Consider the following 26563-nt stretch of genomic DNA (forward strand, 5'->3'; position numbering starts at 1 on the left):
GAGAGAGAGAGAGAGAGAGAGAGAGAGAGAGAGACAGAGAGAGAAAGAAGGGGGATGACATGTGGATTCTTTTTGGGTTTCTTTGTCTCGATGTGAAACCACGTGAAGCTTTGACAGAAATGTGACAGATACCTGCAATGTCAAAAACCGGCAGGCTCACACACATTCTAATTTGTCAGGTGAGACAGTGTTTTGGTAGCGTGGGAGGTGTGGTGCGCTTGTGCGTGCTTGTCTTCCTGTCTGTGCACATGGGATTGAAAGTATATGTGCATAATGCATGTACATAGACACTCGGTTGTGTCTCTGCCTCGCTGCCGGCTCTCAGTACCTTCCTGTCAGTTCAGCTTGTCATTCAACCATCAATAAAGAGAAACTTTTTTCTTTATCTTTATTCTGTTTAAAATTTGTCACGCTTTTCTCAGACAGGAGAAATGGGCAGAAAGGGAGACAGAAAACTGTAGCAACAGTTGAGTGGAGTTTTATCACATGTTTGACAGGAGATGCTGTGCAGTGGAACACAGAGATTTCATCGCGTTAACAAGGATGATTTTTAGGGCTTTTTTGGGGGGGTAGATGTTAGGATTGTTTGGAGGGCAACAGTAGAGAGGAAAGAAAAAGAGGAGGCGTAAGGAACATGTGATAGAGGTTGAAAATTGGATTCCTGACTAAAACCTTCGGTGTTGGACTAGTTTGATTCACCACAGAACCCCAGAGGAAACAATCATTTGACGTTGACACAACATCAATTATAACTTGTGATAAGCTGCACACCACTGGCAATACAAAGCTATTAAGGGAATAATTCTACATTTTTGGGATAAATTCTTATTCGCTTTCTTGCTGTGAAGATCAATACCACTATTATGTCTATATGGTAACTTGAAGTAGCAAGGAGACGGTTAGCTTTGCATAAAGACTGTAAACAAGGGGAAAAAGCTAGCCTAGCTCTGTCTAGGAGTTAAAAAGTTAGCAGCTCTAAAACTCACTAATCAACATGTCAATAATGTTTAATCCATACAAAAGTGTTAAAGTGTTAAAATGACAAGTTTTGGTTTTAGAGGGGATTATGTAATAGAACAATTCTTTCTACTTTTGGTCACAACCAGGCGTATTGTTTTGAGTCTTTGTGCTAAGCTAAGCTAACAATCTCCTGCCCGTGGCTTCAGATTTAACAGACATATGTAAGAGTGGTATCGATCTTCTCATCTAACTCTTGGCGAGAAAACAAAAAATTGTATCTCCCAAAATATCAAACTATTCTTTTGACTGCATATCAAAACTACTGACTATCAATTATATGCCTGCAGTCATGGTGGTTCTATCTCTGTCCGCACGTAAGTCATATATTAAAATCACGTCATTTAGTATTTCACTTCTGTAAATTTGGATGGCTTGACTTAATGTGAGAGACACGTTAAAACAGAATAGTTATAATCAAAGCAGCAGAGGTAGAGACATGTTTTAGCTTCAGTATGGGTCAAACTCCAAAAACCCTGAATCCTACAATTTCCAAAATACAACTCAAAATCACCTTTTTATTAGACCCAACCTGCCTGATATGTCCATGTATTTCAAACTCTGTGCCCCCAGTTTGTAATGCTTTAAAGTTTTAAAGTTTTCAAGTCCAAACTGAAATAACCCAGATGACATCACCCAGGGTTATTTTATTAAACATCATAATATTTTATCACTCCTTGGAGTCCTTTTAAATGACAGTATTATTAGTGACAGGCCATGTTTGATTGGGCCCAAAAAGTGACATGAGCTGCGTTTTAACTCTGTCCAAGCTCGGTACCCCAGCAACATTTCTTAAGCCAGCATCCTTTAAAAAGCCAAATTTTTCTGACGCCTCTGACTATGCATATTAAAACTTTGAATAACAAATGAACAATGCAAATTATACTTCTGTAAATTATTAGCTTTCATGACAGGAACAAATAAATGGGCCTAAATTATGAGTAATTATACACCACGCAGAATGAAATGGAAAGCTGCGAGGACAAAAGTTTGACGTAGTTGCCGTGAAAATTGTATTGTTTCACTTATTCTAATTCAGATCAAATATATATTAACTAATGATGGATAAAAGGAAGTTCAAGCCCAAAGGATATAAGAGAAATTAGAGCCCAAACAGGTCTGAACTTGTCCGCACCTGCACTGAATTTGATTGAGTCGAGAGTCGGGTCAGTTCCCGTTCAATCCAATTAACCAAGGAAGTGGACATTCAAACCATAAGAAAATCACCATCAAAAGGTTATTTAATATTCAATCTATAAAGGTATTATTGAGACAGAGTAGCGAGCTTATCTCCCTGTAAATGAATTACAGTTTCAATTTGCATGTTGAGTGAATTGAACTGAAAGTGCCTCAGACCCAGAGCGTCCACCAGAGAGCTGTGGTGTGCCTGCTGATAACCAGCCTGCCAATTCAGGATTTGGCAAAAGCAACATTTACATTTCTATAAAAAAAATATAGGTAATTGTAGGTGTGTAGATCTGGAAGACGTCTCTGGTATGAGGTGCAGGAGACCGGAAGCTTGTGTTGGAAATATTCCTCCAGTCTGCATCAATACTGTGTAGCTGGATTTTCCAGATTTCACCAAAAGAGGGGCATGTGTTTTAATTTCTGTCAAGCATTTGCAGTATATATAATTGGGGCACATGTCATGTCTAAAGGCTGCACTCACATATTTGCCAGCAGCCAGGCTTGTCTGACCGTGAGTGGTACAGATTTCATCCACTGCTGCATTGACAGATGTGATTGGACTTGAAAAAAACCTTGCGGTAACAGGTTTGTTTGCTACTCGAACGCGGCGTGTTTCTAATACTGAGCTGCGTGAGTCGTGGTCGGAAAGTCAGACCTGATTTTCCGTGTCTCCGTTTTAACGAGGGAGGGAAGCGTAATTGTAAATTGTAAGCGTGAACTCAGAGCCAGCCTCTGCAATTTTAACAAACAAAATAAACTAAAAGGAGGAAGAGACATACAGTATATGATTTGATGAAAGAGAAAAGAGTCAGATAATTAGTGTGGTTGTGCAAGAAAGAGATTTTATTTAAAAAAAACAAACGAATTGAGAAATAGAGGCACAAAGAAACAGACATGGGAGGTGGAGTAAGAGAAGATAAAGAGAGAAACTGAGGATGGAATACAAAGAGGGGCAGTGTGAGTGTGTGTGTGTGTGTGTGTACACCAGGTGTGTATCTGCCGTCCCCATGGTCCTTCTAGCTGTCTTCTCCTATTGATTAGTTCATATTGATCCTGGCACATACACTCTGTCACACACACACACACACACAGACTTACGCACACACACACACACACACACACACACACACACACACATACACACACACACAGCATGGTTCACTTGATTTAGCCAGGCTTTGACACAGGGGACATGAGGGTACATTGTTAACACACATGCAAGCATGCAAGCAGGCACTCACACACACACACACACACACACACACACACACACACACACACAATTCGCCTATCATTTGGTCTCTTAAAATGACAACCATCTTCTCTCTCTCTCTCTCTCTCTCTCACACACACACACACACTCACACACTTGTCAAACAGCACACACTTACTCTGCCTGTTTGCTCATGTGAATTGGCTGTCTGGCAAACAGGCAGGAGAAACAATGAGAGTGTATGAGACAGACTGTCAGAAGAAACTCATGTGTCTTGTACAAACCCGATAAATCTTGTAATCTGTTGGAGATTTCTGGAAACTGAGGATTTTTTTGATTTTCCACCAACTACTATATACTTTGTTTTAGATGTTAGAGATCATTTTACCCTAAATTTAAAGTGTCTGTAATCAATATACTTTTACATACATTAACAATAGATCACGTGACTACTTGTATGTGATAGAGGTTGCTTGTAGTGACAAATCCACAAATAGTTATCACCCAACTCTACAGTTGCCCTCAGTTCTGTGGAACTTTATAGCGACTTTCAGCTCTTTGTTTTGGTTTTACTGCTCGCAACTTAACTGTTTTTGGTTCACTCTCACAGCTCTCATCAGTGTGGTTTCCATATGCAGCAGGCAACTGTTTTCAGCAAAAAAAAACAACAACTCTAAAAACACTGCCTGCCCTGCACCACATGGCAGACAGACAAAGTTAGCGACTAGCTGGTGAACATAGTGGAGCATTTCGTGGCGTAACACTTTGTTAGCTAGTTGGTGGAGATCAAAAAAGAGCTAAAAGGACAGTGAATATAGACTTTGCTAACAAGTTCAACATATCATCTTAGGGCTGCAACTAATGTTCATTTTCATTATCGATTCTATTCTCAATTAACCAATTAGTTGTTTGGTCTATAAAATGTCAGTAAAAGGCGAAACATGTCAATCACTGTTTCCCAAAGCCTAAGGTGACGTCCTCAAATGTCTTGTTTTGTCCCGACCAACAGTCCACAACCCAAAGATATTCAGTTTACTATCATAAAAGGACAAAGACACCAGAAAATATTCACATTTAAAAATCTGGGACCAGAGAATTTTGATATTTTCTTCAAGAAATTACTCGAAATGATTAATCAATTATCGAAATAGTTGCTAATTAATTTTCTGTTAATCGACTAATCAACTAATCACTGCAGCTGTGTATCAACTTAAAAGATGATATACTGTATGTAAGTGTTGTGTTTGCAGCTTTTTCCGGTGTCCCTAAGTGCCCCACCCAAAAAAAACTGTTACTGGATGTTTAATTTCAACATTCTGTGCTTCCACAAAAAGTTTTTGTGTTGCATCACATTCTGAAGCAAAACATTTTCACTGTGAGACAACCATTAGCTATCAATTACAGTCAGCTGCTGTAGCCGTAGCCTACAGGCAGCAGCCGAAAGAAGAAGGTTAGTGACTTAAAGGGTCAACGGTGCAAATCCCCAGACTGGCTGGTAAAAGTGCAGGTGAGGTGAATCAGAAACAGTCTCACCTCTTTCAAATAAAAGGAGGAAAAAAAAATTATACAGTCAAATCAAGGTGCCCTTGAGCAAGACACCTCACCTCCAACAGCTCCTGAGCTGCTCAGTGGCAGCTGCGGGAGACAGTGTTTGTTCAGGGCAGCTCCCAGTGCGACTGTGTGGAGCTGAATGAAGGTGAAGCAGGGCGAGGCTGATAAGCATGCTCGCTCACTCCTACATTTACAGTGATGGGAGACGGAGAGAGAAAGTACCATGAAAAACTATGTGGACACATTGCTTATCAACACTCCTCTAATGAGGGGGTTTGACTTGTCATGAGCAGAATGATGCATGATGGGACATGGTGGCAGGCCCCTGACATATATCAATATGTATACCCACATTTATATACACCATACAAAGTCTTTTTTTATTTGTCCTTCATCCAGGCTCTTTGCTAGACTTCCTTTTTTCCCTCTTTGTCTCTGAATCAGAAGAAACGTCACTGTCTGTCTCTGCCTTTAGTCTTTTGTGTACATGCAGACACGCACACACACATACAGTACGTGCACAGACACACAAACACCTGCACCCATGGAGACACACACACACACACACACACACACACACACACACACACACACACAGCCTGCCTTCTGCTGCTGTGATGGCTCTGAGCTGTCAAAACATCCTTGCTTTCTCTCTCTCTCTCTCACCAAAGCAGCCTGACTGAGCTTGTCTATGCAGGTTCACAGAGGCTGCTGTCTATCCAGCCTCGCTCTTTCTTCCTTTCTCCCTCCTTTTCTCTCTCTCTCTCCTCTACATTTCTGCATCTTAGCATCTTGATTTTGCTTTCTCCATCTTTCTCAATATGCCTCACTGTCTTCTTCCTACACAAGGATGTGCATATACATTTTAAAACATAAATGTTGTTATACTCATTTGAGGTAGTGAGACTGAAATACAGTAACGTGACAATGCTAAGCTATAGATAATAATTTATACTCCTTTGAACTCTCAAGGTCTTAGGCTGTGTTCACACTGAGACATCTAAAAATGCTGTGAAACACTAAAATAATATGACAACAGTTCTTCTTCTTCATCCTCTCTCCACTTCTCCAAAATCCTGCATCAAAGTCAACACCAGGTCAGCAATGAGATAGACACATCCCAGTTTCTCAACTGATTCTCAGGCAATGACCACACTAAGCTGACTAAATCTGAAAAAAAACGTTTATATTTGAAAAGTATATGTGTCAGCACTACAGTTTCAGACTGTTTTTGCATTGTTTATCCACACTGAAATGGCAAAAGAAATGCAAAATGGCTGAATCTCATTTTTTTTTCAAACATGGACATCTCACATCAGCCAAAGTCAAAGGTTTTGACACAACTTCCCATTCACTTGAATGAGGAAGTGTGTCCAAACTTATATTACCAACTTAGTGATCACACAACCTCCCTGAGTCATCAGATGACGTAAACAAGTCATCTGACAACTCGCAAGTCCTTAACATGGGAATCTTTCTGATCCTTCTCATCCATCCAATACAGCATGAACATAAGACACAGACCGCTCATTATGATTCAGATTGTTCTCAGCTGGTTTAAATTCTGCCTTGTCCTCTTGTGCTCTCCAGTTGTTCTCTCTGATCTATTTTTTGTTTCTGTCCGATGCCATATAGAATAGCGATTTACAAATGTGACCAGTTAACCAAGGAGACAACATAAACATAAGTAAAGGTTAATGACAACACCTGCAGTACGCAATGGGCTCTACTGGCAGTAGCTGAGATAGTTGGTTTCTTCACCTTTCTCCCTCTCAGCAGCAACATATATCTGAGCAGGTGTTAGTTCCTTGTCCGTTTTATGAGATGTTTGGGTGTGAAAATCTGCAGTGTAGTTTGGCTGGAAGCCCAAAAAGCAGAGAAAAAGATGTGTTTTCAAATTTAGCCACCTTAGTGTGGATATTAGTGGCGCCTGTGGTGTCATCACAACCCAGTCATGTGTCAAAGCTACATTGAGCTACATGGAGTCTTGTCATGCTTACTAAAAAAGGAATTTCAGCCTGAAATTGAGTTTTTCTGCTGCAGAATTCACCTTCTGTATCATTTCCTTTGAGTTATTGCATGAATTGTGAGTGACAACTTCTTAAAATCAAGGGAATAGTGAACTCGTCCTATCAAATCACATAGCAAGACAGAAAATGTAACTGTTAATCATTTTGCTGTATCCAGAGTGTATAACATATCCCGGTTCATAGTCCTCAGGTCCTAGAGTTTACTGGTGAATTTACTCCACAAGGACAAATAATATTAAAAGTTCAAGAGAGCAAACTAAGTCATTTTTCTTCAACACATGGCTTCCTGGTAAAATACGTTTCTATCGTCTCTCTCTCTCTTCAGTTCTGTTGGCTTTATATTTGCTTCTCTTTCTTTTCTATACTCTCTCTCTCTCTCTACCATCTCTTGCTCTCTCCCTTTCACACACAAACACACACACACACACACACATGAGTGCTGGGTGTTTGGCCTGCAGGGTGTGCACAGCGGGGAGGAATCAACCGTATGGCAGACATGAGGATGGAGCCAAATCTGGCTCGTACACATGGTGTGTGGCCGTGCTGCCCTGTGTGTGTGAGTGTGTAGCTGAAGGCAGCCTGCACTTAAATATATATCAGGGGCAGTGGTTGCCTAAAGGTGAAAGTTGTATGGTTTTCACTGGAAAGCTGCCGAACGAATGAATGAAAACCACTCTCCTTTCCTTCACCGACTACTATCACCGTACCCTTGAGCTAGGCACTGAAGTTGGTACTGCTTTAGTGTGAATGAAGGAGCAATAATAAATATGAAGCAGGGCAATGCTGAGGACAAACACATATGCTCAGAAATTTTTAATTACAGTAATAAAGGTTATGAAAAAAATACTTTTTGACTATTAAAAAGAAAGGAAACATGCTCAAAAAGGTGTCATATTTATGTTAAAATACTTCTTATTATGGTGTGTGCGTGTACAAAATAGTGCAGACATGTATTTGAATATATGTGTGGTACAATTCCATGTATTGTGCATGTGAATATGACAAGCGTGTATATGTGTGTAATGTTGAAACATCTCCCATGTCAGTAAGCATGGGACAAGCTTGTGTTTCTGCGTGCGTGTCCGTGTCATTGCATGCTGCCTGCATGGAAATATGCATGTCATTTAATCGCATGTGCATGTGTGTGTGTGTTCGCTGCCAGCATGTGAACACACATTGAGTGCATGTGTGTGAGAGCGTCTTGGCTCGTGGAGGTTTTGTCATTGCATGAAAATCATTTATTCATGTTTCGCTCACTCTGTGTGTGTGTGTGTGTGTGTGTGTGTGTGTGTGTGTGTGTGTGTGTGTGTGTGTGTACAGAGAGCTTTTTGTATCTTGTATGCACACTCTAATAGATACTTTTGCCTGCATTTCTAGCTAAAGGTTAACTCTACCCTCTTTTTCTCCCATGATCCTCTTTCTTCTTCATCTTTCCTTGTATCCCAGTTTACAGAAATATCTTATTTATCTGTATGTGCCTCTCAACCAATCTCTCTCTGACTCCCCTAAACATCTGTTCATCTATTTTCCTCTCATGACTCTGATGTGTGTAGAGGTTAACCCGCTGTGGAGCATTTCTCACTCTGTGTGTGTGCTGTGTGCATGTGTGTGGGAGGGTTGTTAAAAATGCATATATTCTATAAGAGGGAGGAGGAAACAGAGCGTGGTGAAAAGAAAAATACAGCCTCTGTGTGTGTTGCGTCAGTTGAGTTGACATCTGATCTTGCTGAGTATGGTAAAGAAGAAAGTGCTGAAAGTACTCTGTGTGTGGGGGGGCCATCCTGTGTGTGTGTGTGTGTGTGTGTGTGTGTGTGTGTGTGTGTGTGTGTGTGTGTGTGTGTTTTGTGGCCTGTATGTGTCCTCGTTTCTGTGTGGGTGGTAAGAGGAGGGAGTAAGGGAATAGGGTGTGTGTGAGTGCACTTAGTATAAGTGTCAGCATGCCTGTGTGTGTGTGTGTGTGTGTGTGTGTGTGTGTGTGTGTGTGTGACGAGCTGGGAGAAAAGAGGGGGAGTCAGGTCAGAGTGAAAGAGAGGCTGAGAGATGAGGTGATGAGGGAGGAGAGGAGGCAAAGAGGAACAAAGGAGGGGGAAATTTTTGAAGACAGAGTGATTGGAAAGAGAGAGAGTTGGAGGAGAATGGTGGAAAGAAAAAGAAAAAAGGTGAAAAAAGATACACCGAGTAGAAGTGACTGCCTGTTCTTTTTCTCTTCCAATTCCAATTCATGTTTCGGTATTCTCCACTATGGCATAAATGTTATATTAACAGTGTATGTTATCCGTCCTTTTCTCTCTTTTCCCCTTTGTCAGAAAAGCTGTTTCTCTAGAGCTTTTCTGACAAATGAGTGACCAGTTTGATCACACACACAAAACATGTGACAAAGCTTCTCTAGACTTTATCTACAAGCAGCAGAAGTCCTTTACCTCTTTCTTCATTCTTGGTATCCTTGTGTGTATTTTATTTTTCATGTTTTGTGTCCTTGGTGTATGGTTATATCAATAGGGAAGTGTCTTGCTGAAGGAAATCTATCAATATTTCATTCCATAACTGCTGAAAATGCAAGATCGACAGGCGAGAAAAAAGGCGAGGGGACTGTTACAAGCGAGTTGTAACAGCTGAATACAGATCTGGTACCTGAAAGCGGAGCAGGCAGACTGAGCAGGTGTAGCAAAATTGACTTTACTTTGTCAAAGGGCGAGTTTACAGTCGTGCAAAAGAAGTAAGTTTAGGAGGACAAATGTAGAGGGTTAAAGGCAAGCAATGGGACAATCAATCCAGGTAAAGACAAGTAGGACAGAAACATGCAACTTACAGTCTGAAACTTTTAAGGAACTCAGGAAGTTCACCTTCAATCTGATTGCTCGACCCTATAGTTTTACTTTTGGCTCTAGGGTCATAGTGTCTGCATCCTATAACATCACTGCTCCCAAAGTACTTGTAGTAAATGGAGTTTGAAGTACTGACTGGTCTAACACAAGACTGCCAGAGGTCGTGTCCAACATTCACTCAGACTGTAAGCAAGACTAATTCAGATCAGGGATGGAAATTTCTTGTAAAGAAAATAATGTTTAAACAAAGTTTTGCATCTGGCTGCCTGTCTAGTCTCAAAAAGAAGAGAACGGACAAAATGAAACGTAACTCTATTTGCTCATTGTTTAAGTGCATTTTTGTACTAAAACAGAAAACACTCTGCAGATTGTTGCTGCAACGGGGGCAAGCATCTTGACCCCGAACTCTGTTTCCACCCTTTCTGCTGCACATCTACTTTTCCACATCCAGTTAAACATCAGACCGTCACACAACCGTAAATTACAAAGAACAACACAATGACTCACACAAAGTCACTGCTTATCCATGTATTATTAGTCTAATTTGCCTAATCTTTGCAGTACTTCAGATGTGGTGATAATGCTAAACTGTTTGAGCAAGAGGGACTTTGAGTACCTGGGGCTCCTTGGTTTCGAGGACTATTTGGCCAAAAAGGATCAATCTGTGATCTAACAATGAGAAAATGTTAAGTGTCTTCTGTAGAGGGAATGATGGGGAATGAAAAAGCATTCTCCACTGTCCCTCAGCTTTCCAACACCGGTATCTAACAACTTGTTGTAACTTTCAAAAACGGACAACCTATGAGGAAGCATGTAGGCTTTGAACTTCCCTTTCTTTTTTTCATCCTTCATACAATTACTTCTGTTGCTTTTTGTGTGTAAAAACGAGGGCAACACCGTGAATGCCTGTTGGAAAAAAAAAGATAAAAAACAAAAGAGGAACGAGAGACATGAAACACACAGAACAAAGAGCTCTGTGTTAGAGAGGTGAAAGTATGTTAATACATTTACTGAACATCCCATAGTCTGTGTTACTATGGCGCTGACACGGGACTTCAATTACAGCTGGGACTCACTGGCCACACACACACACACACACACACACACACACACAGACACAGACACAGTACAGACAGGCCTATTGATTTTTGTGGTAACGCTGTCCTGTCACCACATACAGTGCTAGTCTACCTTTGTGACCTCCCCCCTCCCTCCCCCACGTCCTCCTCTCTCCTCTCCCCCATACATGTGTAAATGTGACACTTGACACTCGTGACCTCCCCCGTCACCTCCTCTCCCCCTGTCTCTTATCTCGTCTTCTCCCCACCTAGCTCCTTTACTTCCATCTTCTATTACTAATCCTACTTCCCTCCTTCTTTTCCTTTTTCTTCCTTTTTCTCTTTTGCTCTTTTCAGCTCCCTCCACTCCTCCATCTTCCCATGGTCTCTCCCTCCCTCCCTTTCCTCCATCCCTGTGCCCCTCTTCCTCTTTCCTCCTAAAAGGATTGTTGTCAGGATGAGAGAGGCAGTGATTGGAGACATGGAAGCGGGGGAGACATGCTGGGCCTTTTGTTTTGCCAATTCTGCACATGTAACATACACACACATACAGGTACACGCACATGCAGAAACCCACATATAACACCCGAGCGGCTACATACAAAGATAAAAAAAAAAAAAAAACAGGACAAATAAGAGAATGTCTCACCAATCCCCCAGAGAGCGAGGTTGAGGAAGAAACAGAGATTTCCCACTGTGTTTAGAAGCTTTGGCAATACTGCTTTACCGTCATGCCAATATGTGAACAGAAAAGAACAAAAGAGAAAGAAAAACAGGAAAATACAGATATGAAGAGGTACAAAAAGAGAAAAAATAGACAAATAAAAAAGGCTGAGAAAAACACTCATGTGCTTCAATAATAAATGAGATTGGTAGGTCATGCTTATTGGATTATGACTTACAACAGTCGAAGATAACTGCAAGGTAGTAAGGTAGTGATTTAACAGTCACAGTATTGACTTAGAGAACATATATTACATACTTACTTTATTTATATCAGTACATTTAACCGAGTAGAGAAAGAGTCTGAAAAAGCTAAAGACATGTTTTCAACACAACTAATGTAGTATGTCTTTGAATACATTGTTTATATGTTATATTACTCAGGAGGTAGTGGAAAAATGGGTAAACTATGGCCTCCAGTCACTGATCATCATAATATTTAACATTTTTCAGTGTGACGGATGTGGTCCACTGCTATGTACCTCATATTATGCCTTATGTCCCCTCATCACAGGTTACATGTCCATGAGTTGTGAGCAGTTCAATTAAAGAGTGATTTTCCATTCTCACATTCTTTCATTTGAATAATCTTTAGAGGCCATACAAGGTATTTCATTAGAAATATGCAGAGATTATAGAAAAGTCCCAAAAAATTATCATATTTTGTGTATTTCCTACACCGATAGTCATTTAACAACCCCTTAGAGACCCCTTGTGAACCACCACATTACGGTATATATAAATAACATAAATCAACATATCTAATTTTTAATGGCCATTTTCTATGCAGATGACACAATTTTTAATGCCCATGGTTGTACCATATTTAACCTTAAATTTAAACGTTAAAGGATATTTTTGCATATGATTCTAAATGGGTCAATCAACCTTTATATCTGTACTTGATTACAGAGGCATTCTGTACTGTCACGCTGCCCTTTCATCACTTAACCAGGCACAATAAATTCACTGTATCACAGTAAGTTTGGCTTCATCATTGCTCTCTGTATGGCAAAGCCGGATGACCCTAAGGATTGAGCTTGACAGATCCTGCTCTGGAGCTTTTGACCATATTACACGATCTTCGTCAGCAGATTTCCGTCAAGCTGAGCTTTTAAACCAATTAATTAATTAATTATGAAACCAAAAGAGTACAGAGTAATGTAAAATTTGAAAATCTACAGTGTCGTGGCAACTGAACAACTGAGCAACTCCATCTCCTGATGAAGAGTGATCGATACAATTAAAAGCATAAGCATGTAGAAAGTCTTTCATGATGACTGTGTGGTCATATGACGTGGGATGAAGTGGGATTTTTTTGTTTATTAAATAAAGTTAAGTATTTTTACCAAATAATTCCTTGTTGTGTAAGTGTCAAAGATCATATCCTCAAAGAACCTACATGTGCTTGTGTGAACTGTAACATTACATCTTAACATTTGCTGCTTTGGAAATAATGTTTCTCATAAACCAATGCATCAATCAAGTAACAGTCAAACAAAGAGAGAGAAAATGAAGAGAGAGAGAGCAAAAAAGGAAATACGAGTAGATGAGAGCATGTAGAGCTCTACGTCAACAAGAGAGAGAGAGAGAAGAAGAGAAAGGTGTTGAATGTGAAGAAGGTGTGAGAGGTAGCTGTAGAAATATCACAGGAAAGAAATGTGAGACAACATACACACACACACACACTCTCTCTTTACATACCTTAGTATTGACCACCCATACACCCAGCATGCTCCAGTAGGCCAACGAAGGCAGGGGGCTCGCCTAAGCCCTCCACCCCCAGCAGGGGCCCTCCAGCTCAGCCTGGCTGGCTGGCAGGCTCCCTGGCACACCTCCAACACACACACACACACACACACACACACACACACACACACACACACACACACACACACACACACACACACACACACACACACACACACACACACGCACAAACGCACACAGGAAGGCAGACAGTCTGTCTCTGCAGGCAGGTATTCACTCAAAAAGCTTGACCCTGTTCACACTACAGCTTAACATCTTTGAGGTACCAGTTTTACAAAGTAATTTAAAAGAGAGAAATCCATGAAGGCTGGTAGATTTAGAGTCACTCCGGCTACATTCTTTAAATGCAATGCATGTAAATGTAAAAAAAGTACAAGGAAAGACAATGGTAAATTGAAAATCATGTAGAAATGAGAGATGAGCCACATGTTCTCATGAGTATTTATGTTTGTGTGGGTAAATGACGCAAGAGAAGAAGAAGAGAATGATCAGTGTTATTACAGTAATATCTGTAACAGATCTGAGTGCTGGTGAAAAAGTCGCTTAACACATCTGGATCTGTGGAGCGTCTACAGAGGAGGAGTGAAAGTGAAGGAAGAAAGGAGGGAGGGAATAAATTAGAGGAGTGTTTTGCTGCGCCTTAGGACTCAAGGATCCCCACTCCTCCTCCTCCTCCTCCTCCTCCTCCTCTCTCTTTCTCTTCTTTTCTCTTTCCAGCCAGAGGAAAACTCCTCCATTCCCGACATTCCTCTCACATTCCAGCTCTGGGTTTACCTCCTCTACCTCTCTCTCTGCATCAACATCACCTCCTCCTCTTCTCGTGCTCATGGCTGTCTGTCTGTCTCCACCTCTTTCCTTCTATCCCTCCTTCTCTTCCTGTTCTCTCTCGGGGTCTTTCTCCCTTCCTCCCCCCCTCCATCTCCCCCTCTCTTTCCCAGCATGCTCCAGTAGGCCGGTGGAGGCAGGGGGCTCGCCTGAACCCTCCACCCCCAGCAGGGGCCCTCCAGCTCAGCCTGGCTGGCTGGCAGGCTCCCTGGCACACCTCCAACACACACACACACACACACACACACGCACACACACACGCACACAAACACATATCTTTTTTTCTTCTCTAGTTGCTTGCTGTCTCTGTCTCGCTTCTTTCTATCAGCCTGCCTTCCCTTCAGTCCTTCTCTTTTTTAAAACAATTTTTCTTTATATCCAATGTGCATCTCTGCTGTTCATCTTTGTCATTTAGTGCTACTAGATTGTCCTAAAAGAGGCAAATACTGTAAATAAGACCTGAATAATTTGTTTATGATGCATTTTATATCTTGGCAGCTTTGATATGGCATTCACATGTATACAGTTTCTACAATACTACATGTTATTGATACTGTTTTTAATCAAAATCATTATAAAAAGAAGATGGTGCTAAAAGCTGCACAGTCACATGAGTTTTGGCTCCTTTCCCAAAGCAAAGTTTTCTGTGCAGTCATTATTAGAGAACAGCAGCCAGAGTCAATTTTCCATGTAAGACATTCTGGGAATCTGCCAGCTCAGAACCCAGTAAGATATCTGTAAGTCTTTCACCACGGCTCAAGTGGGAACAAAAGCATTAACATTTTCAAGGAACAGCATACAAATGTATGCATTTAAAAATCTGACAAGCCACCAAGGTGACCCTTCACAATTGTGACACTGGAAATAGAATCCAAATGAGGACAAAACATCAAATATACAGCATCATGCATTATCAGATTTTTTTTGTGTGTGTGTGTGTGATGCTTAACATAAAGGCGATCCAGCCAGGTGGATGAAACAGCCTTCACTTACACACTGGGCATGTTAATGTATACCTTCATATATGAGGGTGATATGCAACAGTTGACAAATTGAAGAAAATACCCTCACTATCAGCTGATCTCAACACAGTGGAACACCTGTTTTTTAGCTCTTCTGTGCTCTACATCACCATCATCGAAACTCCCACAGAGAGAATATCATTTGGAAGAATTATGTTTATCTCTTTAATAAAATTCAGAAACTTGGAAAATAAGGAGCTGCCTTTGCCTATTTCCATGTGTCACCCATCTGTATGTCACTGTGTATGAAAATATTTGAAATGATCAGTGATTAAGACAGTTATCATGTATAATACATGTTATTCATATATATTGTATGTTTGCATCCAATCAGTAACCATATGATTGATATAGCATGTGTCCATACAAACAGTGGCAATGTATGGTTATAGTTATGTATATCACATATATTATTAATTTATGTTTAAATTGATGATCTTTTTGACAAAACTGACAAAAAGATCATATGAAACATGGATGAGATAAGTGAGAGAGAGAGAGAGAGAGAGAGAGACAGAGAGAGAGCGAGACAGAGAGACAGAGATGCCCTCAGTAATTTGGTATTTCCTTTTTAGTCAGTGTAGGAAGGGCCAATGCCCTCGATTTTAGTAAGTGCACAAACACAAACACACACACACACACACACACACACACACACACACAGCTCCTTTAATGACCCTTACATCCGGCCTTAGGCACTGGGGCCTCAGAGAGAGAGAGAGAGAAAGAATAGAGACAACAAGCTAGATAGATAGATAGATAGATAGATAGATAGATAGATAGATAGATAGATAGATAGATAGACAGTAGATAGATAGATAGATAGATAGATAGATAGATAGACAGTAGATAGATAGATAGATAGATAGATAGATAGATAGATAGATAGATAGATAGATAGATAGACAGTAGATAGATAGATAGATAGATAGATAGATAGACAGTAGATAGATAGATAGATAGATAGATAGATAGATAGATAGATAGTAGATAGATAGATAGATAGATAGATAGAGTTTGAGTGTTGAGAGGTTGAGCTATAAGTTCAGACAGGTATGCAATGAGGGTCAGAGGTGAGGGTTCACAGCACTGACACACACGCACACTCTCTCTCTCTCTCTCTCTCTCTCTCTCTCTCTCTCTCTCTCTCTCACACACACACACACACACACACACACACACACACACTGACACACACAAATGTATGTAAGTTCAACTCGAGGTTAGACCTTCAGGCTCCACGGCTCAAAGAGAGAGACAGAGAGAGAATTCATAAGCAGCTGATTCAGTGTGGCACTGTGATTACTGCAGACACAGTGGGGAAAAAAGGAAAATCAGGAATTATTAGTTTCAGGAACTTGGATAATTACAAGAATGAAAGAAAAAAAACAAAAAGACAAGGCATGACTAAAGATCTAAAATTTCTTCGTTAACGGAGAAAGAATTTCGACACAGTTTCCAGAAAGAAAATGAAGGACAAAGAAAGAAGGATAGAGAGACAGTAGTGAGTGAGTGATAATGAGTCTTTTACAACTCAGGCAACAGCTGAAGATGTTACTGTGTCTCCAGACTGTCTCTCCTATACACACACACACACACACACACAGACACACACACACAGACACACACACACACAAAGCTCTGACCTTGCTGATGGCAGCTGTTGACGTAACTCTGTGCCCCGTCCAACTACAAACTCCCCACTATGCTCACACACACACACACACACCCTGGATAAACAGGATTACACTGACAACACACAGAAGCCCTGGTAAATCCTACCCCAAACTAAAACGACCCCATCACATAATCCATTAATTGCTCCACAATTAGACAGCTAAAACATTTAAAAACAACTTAAGCGGAAAGCTTATTGATAATGTAGACTATTCACAATAGGAGACACTGAACCTGATATACTTTTACTGCATACCATTTCTTCCCTTTGCCCCTGCACTCAACCTTTGCCCGTCTCATTATCTGTTCATGTGACAATTCAAAGTATCACCCTGGCTGGTTAGACATCAACCTCTCCTTTCAAACAAACTTTGTCAGAAGTACACTTGGCTTTGCAGGCAATGCATAACTGTTTAATTGTCAACTTTCACAGCTGCATCTCCCTCTTTCTCTGTAGTGAAGTTAGTCCATAATTACCCCTGGTAGCTATCTGGTGGATCTAACTTTAATACCATGATAGTATGACAGGGATTCACACTCTAACATTTCTCCTCCACTATAACATCTAAAAATCCAGCTCCTAACGTGGGGCTCGATCCCACGACCTTGAGATTAAGAGTGTCTGAGCTAGCCGGGCCATATATTTCAACTATGTCAAGTATAGTGAACATGACACAGACCTGTTTAGCTATTTTGTTTGTTTTTGATTTTTTTTCTTCGTAACTTTTTACTAATTGTTCAAGTGAATTTAAAATGTTAAATCAACAGCAACTGCGAGATTTGTCACTGTGACAAAGCAAATGTTACCGACTTGAAATTATATGTTGGTTGCTTATTATAACGTGACAGATTTCTGGTTAAAACCACATGCTTTTATAAAGAGAAAAATATTATCACGTTAGTTAAGTGAATTTCTCTATTATAGAGGAGCAGAGTTGATTAAATCCAATGTAGTGCTTATATAACTGACGACAAGCTCATCTACTTTCATGATTTCTGAAGTCTGTAGGCCAATACGAATATTCAAGCTGAAACTTGCGGGTAAACATTTTGTCAGGAGTGGGATTTGAACCCACGCCTCCATGTGGAGACCAGAAGTCCCTTTTGCTCAGGAAGGATTCAAGCCTTGAGTCTGGCGCCTTAGACCGCTCGGCCATCCTGACAACTGACAACTGAAGCACACCAAGGTCAGTCTGGATGTTACAAGCCACATGTGAACAACTTACAAGTTTTCAGGCTAATGTATAACAACAATTATTAACTTTCATTCTCAACTTTGAATGTGGCATCACATTGCAGTTATTTCCCTGTCAGCCCTAATGTGACTCTTTCTTTCATTGAAGCTGGAATTATGCTTCTCTGTAGATAAACATAAAGCTGCAGCGCCCAACGTGGGGCTCGAACCCACGACCCTGAGATTAAGAGTCTCATGCTCTACCGACTGAGCTAGCCGGGCCATAAATTTGAATTATGTCAAGTACAGTGACCATGACATAGACCTGCTTAGCTATTTTGTTTATTTTTCATTTTTTCCCTTCATAACTTTTTACTAATTGTTCAAGTGAATTCAAAACGTTAAATCAACAGCAACAGCAAGATTTGTCACTGCGACAAAGCAAACATTACCGACTTGAAATTATATGTTGGTTGCTCATTATAACATGACAAATTTCTAGTTAAAACCACATTCTTTTATCAAGAGGCTTTATTCATAATTATAAAGACACAAGTATCTTAGAAACTACACACAGATCTGAAATTATAGGCAGATGAATCAAAGAACAAAAATATTAAATATCAGTTAAGTAAATCTCTCTATTATAGAGCGGCAGAGTTAATTAAATCCACTGTAGTGGTTATATGACCTCTGGCAATCTGAGCTGCTTTCATGTTTTCTGAAGTCTGTAGGCCAATACGAATATTCAAGCTGAAACTTGCGAGTAAACATTTTGTCAGGAGTGGGATTTGAACCCACGCCTCCATGTGGAGACCAGAAGTCCCTTTTGCTCAGGAAGGAGTCAAGCCTTGAGTCTGGCGCCTTAGACCGCTCGGCCATCCTGACAACTGAAAACTGAAGCACACCAAAGTCAGTCTAGATGTTACAAGCCACATGTGAACAACTTACAAGTTTTAAGGCTAATGTATAAGAACAATTATTTACTCTCATTCTTTACTTTGAATGTGGCATCACATTGCAGTTATTTCTCTGTCAGCCCTAATGTGACTCTTTCTTTCAGTGAAGCTGGAATTATGCTTCCCTGTAGATAAATGTAAATGTCTTTGCAAACCTGTGCAGAGAAGGGTGTTATGGGTAACTGTAGGTCAAAGAGGCTTGCAGAAGAGCCGACCCACACAACTTCTAAATCTCAACAATGCCATGTGCGGAGCTGCGTGTGAAGCGAGTTGGTAAAAAGACAAAAAAAAGTAAATGTCATACAAGTTGTACATACGAGTACGCGAGCGTCTCCGAGTTGTCTGTTGAACTTTTCTAACCACTAATCCTCTCCCAAAGCTCCTTCTCTGAAAACACAAGGGGCTTCTTTCTGTAACAGAAGCCACAAATACTAAAAAATCATGAAATCCTTTAAAAAAATGCTATTTTGGTAAGTTTTAGTCCTATGAGAATAGGCTCTTAAGAGCACTTATGTGACTTTGACTCCAGTGTCTTTTGACCAGTTTGATTTCTGTTTACTAAATATTAAGATTTTTTCCTTGACACATTAAGTTATGTAGCAGCAGTGCTGACAGATCAGATGCTCCTGAAAAGACAGGTATCAGCACTGTGTACCAACTTAGTTGCTTCATGTTGTCTCAAAACTAGTAAGAAAGAACTCATTTTAGTCTGCTTTAAATCAGCTCAATAAAGCTAAACTGTGCAGCTGATGTATTGTTGTACAGCTACTTTAGTTAGTTGTATAATTTATTAATCTGTGAATGATTTTTGCAATCGGTAGACTCCTACATGTACATAACCAAGAAGAAACTGCTTTGCACTGAAACAGAGTTAGAGATATCCAACGACAGGGATGAAAAACCAGCAAGTAAACGTTTTGTCAGGAGTGGGATTTGAACCCACGCCTCCATGTGGAGACCAGAAGTCCCTTTTGCTCAGGAAGGAGTCAAGCCTTGAGTCTGGCGCCTTAGACCCCTCGGCCATCCTGACAACTGACAAACTGCACCCAATAAAGTCAGTCTGGAGTTTTCAAAAGCTAAGAAACCCCAAATACATTAAATTGTGTCATTTCCAGATGGAATTTGTTACTGTTAGGACAGTGAAGTAGATTTTTAAAATTGGCTTGTAAATCTATCTATCTATCTATCTATCTATCTATCTATCTATCTATCTATCTATCTATCTATCTATCTATCTATCTGGACAGATGGACTGGAGAACAGACAGGTAGGTGAAGGATGGATAGATGAAGGATGGAGGAGGGAAGAAGGGGGGCCTCGACGTCTTTGATCCTCCCAGCAGAAATAATCAACAAAGCCCTGGAGCAGGCCAGCTAGACCTAAATATGTGTGTGCGTCTGTTTGCTGTTTGTGTGTGTGTGTGTGTGTGTGTGTGTGTGCGCGCGCCGTAGGGTTTTCTGGCTGCATGCCGAGATCAGCTCCCACAAGGAGAGAGATCAAAGACGGTGCTCTCTCTCTCTCTCTCTCTCTCTCTCTTTTCCTCCCTATCTCTATCTACCTTGCTCTCTCTCATATTTCTCTCTCTCTCTCTCCGTCTCTCCTGAAATCACTCGTTATTGCTCTTCCTGATTTCTTCGACATTCTCTCACTTTCAACCCGTGGGCAGAGACCAGGATAAGTGCTGTTTCCTATGCAAAAAAGGAGAAAAAGGAGAAAGAAGTAGCACTAAAAAGAAATAAAATAGAAACTGTAGGTTGAAATAATGTTTATTAAAAAAAAAATCACACACATACACACACACACACACGCAACTTACTGACCTGTGTGCTTCAAAGCCCTCTTGGTTGCCAGGTTGTCATGGGAGCAATTGTTCTGGCAGGTGTGTGTGTGTGTGTGTCTGTGTGTGCAGCGAGAGAGTTACAGACTGTTCTCGGTTCCCTTTAAACTCGACAAATCTCATGACAACTGTTATCTCCACTTCACTTTGAGACACACAGTTCAGATTGAATTAACCAATTAGAAAAAAATATGCTGAATGCCGTCCGCTGTTTCAAATGAAAAGCCCCGCTGTGATTGAATACGCCTCTCTTCCATTTTCTTATCCCAGACATTTCATAATGAAGTACGGCTGTAAATTAAGAAATCGACTTTAAGTCAATTGCTTTATCATTGGTTCACTGTCTGGTCAAACTGTTCTTCTGTAACGGATTATGATTTTCTTTTGTTTTTAACTGTGTTTACAGTAGTCGTCCAGCTCTACTGTTGTGGGTCAATCTTTGGTCATTGCTGTTCACACAAGACCAGGGTCCTCCACTGTTATTTCATACACATCATTGGTATCATACATCATATCGTACATCATTAGTCTAAATTCAGTTCATTAAAATGGTCTTTCTAATGGTTTCTCTGGATTACTCAAGAGATTCAACATGACAGTGCAGACTAGCAAGGTTATAGGGTTTCTCCTCTTAATTTGGTGTACTTCCTTAATTTGGGATTACTCCAGCAATTTAGTTTTGCACTTCCATAAAGTTGGGGGACATGTAAGAGACAGGAAAGAGTCCAAAAACTCCTACACTTCCTATAAGGCAACTTGACTGCATCTCTTTGTTAAACACTCCACACCTGCTCATATTTTTCAAACTCCCAGTTTGTACTGTGTGCTATCCTTTGATAGATTTGTAGTCTTCAAGCTGAGGCAACTCTGATGACATCATCTGGGTCATTTTGGCAGTCTTTATAAAGGCTCCCGCCAGACCACAGAGGACATTAGACACACAGGATGTGCAGTCCTCCCCGTGACGAGTAAACTGATCTTGAAATGTGTAAAATCTGAAATCTGGAAAACCTTCACTCTCCAGTCATGTTGTACAGTATCTTTGAGATTTAGAGGAGGATTTACCTTCATGGAGGCCAAAAGTCTACATCGATATCCTATAAAAAACAAGAAATTATATGGTATTTAAAGAGTAAACCATAGCATGTGTCGGTTAGTTAAGTCACTCTTTTTAATAGCTTCAACAAAACGTCAGATAAAATGTTAACTGTGATTGCATAACCTGCTAAAATATGCTAATGTTACATTCAATTCAGCATATATGATTTCACATCTGACAGTGAAACGACAGCTGCTATGACAAGATGATTAATAAAAAAAAAGAATAAGACTGAATATAACAAAATAACACCTTTCACTTGACAGCACCTCTCTCTTCTGTGTCGGTTGCAGCAATCGTTGGGGCTCTCGAACGTTCTCCTGGATATTACTTGCTTTGCGTTGTTACTGATCTGGGAATTGAAGCTCATTTGCACTCTGTGTATGTCGCTCTGCATAACAACATCAGCTAAATGTCTAAAAATGTAAATGTAATTGTGGAGATAATGTTATTTTCCTATTGAGACTCGCAGAATGCTGCACGACGTGAGCCGAGTTTGTCACTAAACCAACTCAGAGGCTCCCTCACAAACAAGAACTAAACTTTCTCTCCTTCTGTCTTTCTTTTTTCTTCCATCCATTTTTTTTTGTTCAAGTAGTAGCAGTTTCTCTCTTTCATTTTTAGCAGTATGCAAATAGGCAACTTAATCCCACTCCCACAATCCCAATCAGTCCCTCTCTGACCCCCCTTTCTCCTTTCTACTCTCTTTCTATCTTGCTTCTTCCCATCGCTCCTCTTTTCACTCCTCTCCTCTAGAGGAGAGCCTCAGCCTCCCTATTTCTCTCCATCTCTTCTTCTTTTGTCACCCCATCTCTCCCTCTTTCTCCCCACCATCTTTCCTTTCCTACCTCTCTTTTCTTCCCCTCTCTGTGGTGTTTTTTCCCCTCACACACACACACACACACTCTCTCTCTTTCTCTCTAGCAGTAGTCATTCTACTTATAGCCTCGCCATAAATCAACCTGTCATTCTCCGTCATGCTCGCTGGATCTCACTGGGGCTCGTGGCAGAGACACACACACGCGCACACACAAACACAGCGTAGGGGATAGCAATGTGAGCCCACACATACACAAGTGCAAACACAAGCACAAACACGCAAATACAGACAAGTATAAAGATCACACGAACCCTAACACACAAATACAGTATGAGTGTATGGGCTGCACTGATAAAAATGGAAATGACACACAAACACCCATGCAAATACAATTTGACTCTCTCTCTCTCTCTCTCTCTGTCTCTCTGTGTGTCTCTCTCTCTCTTTCACACACACACACACACACACACACAGTCACATACACAGTCACACACACCCATCATTGCAAACTTAGACAATCAAAACACACTTAAGATTGATAGATATGGAGGATGAATGATTAAGGGAAACAGAGATGTAGGCAAGGATAACATGGAGATGCCCACCTGTCCCTGTACCACACACACACACACACACACACACACACACACAAAGCAGCAGCAGCTGAAATAATGTCCGAGCCCTCAGGGCCCCAAGCTTTACCGAACCAATTCTTTACATTCACCACCTCCTCGTCTCCGTCCTCCTGTCGTCTTTATTGTTCCTCACCCTTTTTTGTCTGTTCTGTTCATCTATCGCCCAATGAAGAAATGTTTAGATTGAATGTATCTGTGAAATTTAATTGGTTTTCCCACAAAATTCATTTTTATGGTTATGTTTAGGCCACTCAAGGCTCTTGGTTAAGGTCACAGAAAGACCATCAGTTGACTTGAAGTGCAAGACAGGACATGCTGATGTTGTCAATATTTAACTAAAACCACCATCTCTCCATAACTTTTAAATATTTCAGAGGCCTCAACCAGTATGTAAACCCTCTGGTGTCAAAGTCCTGTTCTTTGTCTGCCAAAGAACCACCCTGACTTCCTCCTCATGATTTCTGTGTAGTATAATGATGTCACATTTCCTAGATTAGAAAAAACGTGCCAGGGAATCTACTTCACGCAGCAGTTCCTCCCTTTGCCAAATACCATTCTTCAACGTCATGTTTGGCAATTTTGTATGATTCTCCACATTTGCCTCTTAACAGTTCACTTCCCTGTCTTTCTTTCCTGTCTCTCCTCTTCCTTCATCCCCCTCTTCTTCTCTTTTTCTACCCAGATCAACATCTCCTCCAACATCACCTCTTCCTCCTCCTTTTCTCCAAGCTTTCCATGACCAATGCGAGAGCCTCATAAAGACCCTTAGGAGTCAGAGGATTTCATGGGGCTTTGTGTTGAGTGAGTGTGTGCATGTGTTTATGTGTGTGTGTGTGTTTGTGAGTGTGTGTGTGTGTGTGTGTGTGAGAGAGAGAGAGAGAGAGTGGAAGACAGCACATGTGGCATGCAAGGTCACGTAATCCTGTGGCCTCTAGATACTGTTATTGACACACACATACACACAGCGCTCCATGACCTGCACTGCCCTTGTGCACACACACACACACACACACACACTAGTATAACCCACAATGCCCTCAGTGTTACCAAAAATACAAACAGTTAAACAGATACTTTTGGGTTCCAACAGGAATGTTGGAACTGTCCTTCTTTAAGGATAAGGCTGGAAATACTCAATGTTTCTTATTGTCAACAAACTCCATGAAAAAACAAACAGAAAACCAACAATGAATTAATGTACTGATAAGTACTGTCTGTGTAACGAAAGTCTGGTATACAGCAGCTTATTCCTCTGTGCCATAAACCTCCACTGTTGTCCAAAAACTATTAAAACCACGTCAATGAGCCACACTGTCGCACTGGATGATATGTTCCTTCACAAATATGAACACAGATACTGTGGTTTATTGAGTAAAGCAACAAGCAATTAAAGAATTATGGCCCAGTCAGATCAGCATTGAAAATTCCTTCATTTTAACAGAAAAACACCACGATCGATGGACGCGCTTGCAGGGGCTCAATAAATCTGCACACATTTTTAGCATCAGGTTCAACTTTGGTAAACTTTAACACTCAAATTTACGCCGTTGACCAATAGCAACTAGCGGTAAGAGTGCTGGGCCTAGATAATTATTTGTGTTGCCTCACCGACTTTAATTTGACAGAGTATAACTTAGAAACAGGTATGAGATAAGAGCCAATAGTAGAGATATGTCTTTTGAACCTTGTTGTCCTACAAGTGACCCAACTAACTAGCTTACATGTCAGCTAGCTAGCTTGTAGAGCTGTTTTACCCTCCAAATCTTAACTGAATGAAATGACGTGCGACCCTTAGAACAAAACACTAGGTATGAGTAATCAGCCCAGTAGAAAGAAGTTTGGAGGGTGCTAGCACGTTCACAGCTTTCTAGCATGAATATCTTTAGCTGTTAGCTTGCCACAGCCACAGTAGTCCACCAACTAGCCCTGTGAATATATCTATGTTACTAAGCCTCTAGCACCAAAGACACGTGGATGAATTTTGAAAATAATCCACAACAAAGGCATCATTTACTTCTGTTTGAGTAACATTTGCTAAAAACTACAGTGCCCATCTGTTGTAGGAAACTAACCTTTAAAAAAAAAAAAAGATGTATTTGTGACCTGTTTGATAATATATATTCTGTTTTTTTAAGATCTACAACTTCAGTAGGAACCAATAGGCTTGGGGCCGTGAAGGAATACAAACACACACACACACACACTCACAAATACACAGATATAGATTTCCAAGGTCGCATTTCAGGCATTCAGTATGTATCTTATACAAGTCCTCCTCTCTCACTCTGCGCTCCACTGCTCCGCTCTCTCCTCCTCTGCATTCTTCTCTCCTCCTCCCTCCATCCCTCGCCGCTCTCTTTCACACAAACACACACAGAAACACACACACACACACACACACTCGCACACACACATTCTCTCCAGAGATGTGTCCGTTGCTCTGACCTCTCTCTCTCCCGGGAGAGCTGGCTGTCTGCCCGGCTCTCTCTTTTTCTCTTTCTGCCTCACACTTTCTCTTCACACTGTATCTTTCTTCTTCTTTCCCTGTATCTCTCTATCTATTGATCTATCTTTTTTTTCTAATCTCCTTTTGTCTCCCCTACTCCTGTGCTTTTCTCCCCCCCTTCTCTTACCCCCTCCTCTGTTGCATGTCTCCCCTGCTCTTGCCTCCTCTTATCTCTTCATCCTCCTCACTTTTCTTCTCTTCGCCTCCCTCTTCCCTCATCCTTTCATCGCCTCTTCTCCTATCTCGTCTCCTTTTAACCCTCTCATTCCCTCTCTTTCTCTTCCTACATCTCATCCACTCCTCTTCTCCTTCCCTCCTTATTTCGAGGCTTCCAGGGTGCTGGTGCGGTTACAGAGCTCTGCCTGGGGCTCCTTGCCCAGCTCATGCTGCCTCTCTCTGGGCACAGCGCCCACAGAGGGTGGGCAAGGCTGAGGGGAGAGCTAGAGGGGTGTGTGTGTGTATGTGTGTTTGCGTGTGTGTGTGTGTGTATCAAGGGTTGGGGAAAAGGGGGGGTAGACAAAGTGAGGGGGAGAAGCAAGGCGAGATTGAAAGAAGAGGAGAGGGGGGTTGATGACAGAGACAGGGACAGACATAGAGACTGATAGAGAAAGACAATGGAGAGAAACAGATTTCT

The 26563-nt window shown here is 41.0% G+C and overlaps 1 protein-coding gene and 4 non-coding genes across 5 annotated transcripts in view; all 5 read right to left on the reverse strand.

The window, feature by feature from the left end:
• Positions 1–26563, reverse strand: part of wnt5b (wingless-type MMTV integration site family, member 5b) — an 84161-nt gene that overhangs the window by 41871 nt on the left and 15727 nt on the right. The gene's annotated exons all lie outside the window — the stretch shown is intronic.
• Positions 17951–18062, reverse strand: trnal-caa. The gene is made up of 2 exons: positions 18025–18062; positions 17951–17996 (listed from the first exon to the last, which is right to left on the reverse strand). It is a non-coding gene; the product is annotated as a tRNA-Leu (tRNA).
• Positions 18283–18355, reverse strand: trnak-cuu. The gene has a single exon. It is a non-coding gene; the product is annotated as a tRNA-Lys (tRNA).
• Positions 18850–18961, reverse strand: trnal-caa. Its single transcript has 2 exons — positions 18924–18961; positions 18850–18895 (listed from the first exon to the last, which is right to left on the reverse strand). It is a non-coding gene; the product is annotated as a tRNA-Leu (tRNA).
• trnal-caa lies at positions 19951–20062 on the reverse strand. Its single transcript has 2 exons — positions 20025–20062; positions 19951–19996 (listed from the first exon to the last, which is right to left on the reverse strand). It is a non-coding gene; the product is annotated as a tRNA-Leu (tRNA).

This window comes from Thunnus maccoyii, chromosome 23 (genome assembly GCF_910596095.1).
Source record: "Thunnus maccoyii chromosome 23, fThuMac1.1, whole genome shotgun sequence".
NCBI lineage: Eukaryota > Metazoa > Chordata > Actinopteri > Scombriformes > Scombridae > Thunnus > Thunnus maccoyii.